Below are 2,374 nucleotides of genomic sequence, written 5' to 3'. Positions count from 1 at the left end.
TGGTGGGTTATGGTGCAAAACACTATAACGAGTGCTTCCGATTCCAGTCTGTCCTCTGTATTTGCGGAAATTGTACACGAATTGTCAAAAGATTCTCTTTCTACAACTAAGTACCACATAATATCTTTGTACACGCTGTTTGTCGATGCCGTCTCACTTTCCATTCAATGCGGGCTCGGTCTCAGTCCTTCGGATGAAGTGGACAGACTTCATTCTGCTTTGCAGATGAATTTGGATTGTTCTATTCTGCGTAATGTGTTGGTGATGATAAAGCCGTATTATTACTAGTCAGTAGCGATTGATTTCACTCTTGTAGAAGTATTTCTGATTAAACTATGCCTCGAATAATAAAAATACTGTTGAAGTCTTCCCCCTCCGTCTGTCTGACTGTTTGATCATTTACGACCCTACTGTAAGGGTGTGAGTGTTTGAAGCTCGCTACAGCTGCAGATTCTGGGTAGAAAACAAGACCTCACCATACAGAGACGCATAGGGTGTGCTTGATTTAAGGAAGTAGAAGGAAGTCACATCCGAGTGAGATGTCTGGGTGCGAGGATGGGAGCGGGGTGGGTTCTGATCTGAGGAAGTCAGGCATCCTCCGTAGGTGAAGAAAAAGAAGGGATCATAAAACGGGGGTAATTTAGTTCGACAGGTCTACTTCAAAGCTTTTATCAGATAGCATATGAGCAGGGGACGTCTGGGAGTAGATTGTGGGAACAGCATAGGAAGTTGTCTTATGAACAGGGTCACTCTGATAGAAAATTTAAAAAAAAAAGAGTTTGTTTAGTTCAGATACAATATTTATATGCTATTCTTAGAAGAAAATTGATTGTGAGCAGGTCAAAACTTTTCTCAGAAACAAACTATGATACCTGTGTCCGAAGGATTAAAAAAAAAAAAAAAAAAAAGATCTTTAAGTTTTCGTCCTCTACTTTTTCCACTATTTCAACAGTCACATTCAGGAAGACATTACAAAGTACCACAACCCCATAAAAAATCTTTTATTCCTCCTGAACAAAAGAAAAATAAGACAGAGAGTTCTACATATTTATTTTATCCGCTACTGTTCTCTCAACATCTCTTTACCCGTGAGCATGCGTCTTAGCATGTTTGTGTAATTATATTTTATCGGTGGATCCTATCAAAGAAGAATTTCTATCACCACCATGGACAGACAATAAGTCTATCTTTCTTCTATCTTGTATTGTTTGATCCGTGATCAGTTTCTCACAAAGAGTAAATCCGGTCTAATTTTAATTCGTACAAGAATCTTTGGGCTTCTCTTCACACCCTACTACACTTCCCCTCAGAAAGAATATTCACTTCCTCCATGACCCAGCCTCTCTCTAACACCTCATGCCGATCCTGTGATCTTATTGGAAGGATCAAAAGTCATAAAAACCACCAAAAAACAAATGCAAAATAGCTAGCTATTTTGCTGAAGTGACAGTCAGTCACTTCAGCTTGCAACAGGCAGAGCGAGGAAGGAGAGAGAAGAAGAAGAAGATCACTGCTTGAGAAAAAAACCAAACACCCCGTCAATAACACCGCAAGATGGCCGGTAGGACGAATGGACTGGAAAATTATTTTCTCTTTGAAAAAGTGTGAGAGCGAGAAAACAAAGTGCATTTTAATATATTTTTCTAGACAAGACTAATTTCTTCGGTGAATCATCATCATCCACAGAGCCGACGACCCATTCTCGATGTAAGTACCATGGTTTTTAAATTTCATGTTATTTGATCAGACAAAAATGGATTTCTTTTTTTTTAAACAAGTTTTTACCCCTGTTTAACTAAGTTTTTTTTTTTTTTAAGTTGAAGAAGAAGAAGAAGAAGACTTTAACCTGACCCGGGATGATTTTGGTAAATTGTTAAATCAATCCTGTATTTAATTGAGAATAATCGTCTATGGGATCTAATGAGGTTTGTTTTGTTTTTTACGATTGACAGATGAGCTGGACAGGCTCGATAATCAGACTCGAAATCTGACCTCGACAGCCAGTGAAGCCCCAGGACCTTCAAACACAGGCCGTCAGAATCTGACAAGAAATAGGTCAATTATCACGGACTCTCTACAAGAGTTATCCTCTCTCCGTACCAGGGGTAATTTTTTTTTTTGTTTTTAAATCTTCAGAGATCTCAAGACATTATGGAGGTCTCACTATCTCTGTTTTATTTAAATTTCCAGTTTTTCCTCCAAATCGAGAAGACACTCCGGGGACTTCTGGTTCTGCAGTAAGAGCCCGCTTTTCCCGGGGTAGGTTTACCTGACCTGATTCATACCTGGTTGTACATATGAGTATATATATATTTTTTAAGGCTGTGACTTTAACGCGTTAGTTACGATTAATTAATTACAGAAATTTTAACGC

At 38.6% G+C, this 2,374-nt stretch overlaps 1 long non-coding RNA gene across 1 annotated transcript; it reads left to right on the top strand.

Annotated features, from left to right (window-relative positions):
- Nucleotides 1-1,519: 1,519 nt before the first annotated feature.
- On the top strand, nucleotides 1,520-2,066 carry LOC115403894 (uncharacterized). The gene is made up of 3 exons (XR_003933263.1): nucleotides 1,520-1,707; nucleotides 1,818-1,865; nucleotides 1,953-2,066. It is a non-coding gene; the product is annotated as an uncharacterized LOC115403894 (long non-coding RNA).
- The last annotated feature ends 308 nt before the right edge of the window (nucleotides 2,067-2,374 follow it).

Source organism: Salarias fasciatus, chromosome 17 (genome assembly GCF_902148845.1).
Source record: "Salarias fasciatus chromosome 17, fSalaFa1.1, whole genome shotgun sequence".
NCBI lineage: Eukaryota > Metazoa > Chordata > Actinopteri > Blenniiformes > Blenniidae > Salarias > Salarias fasciatus.
This window is presented reverse-complemented; position numbering and strand designations above follow the sequence as displayed.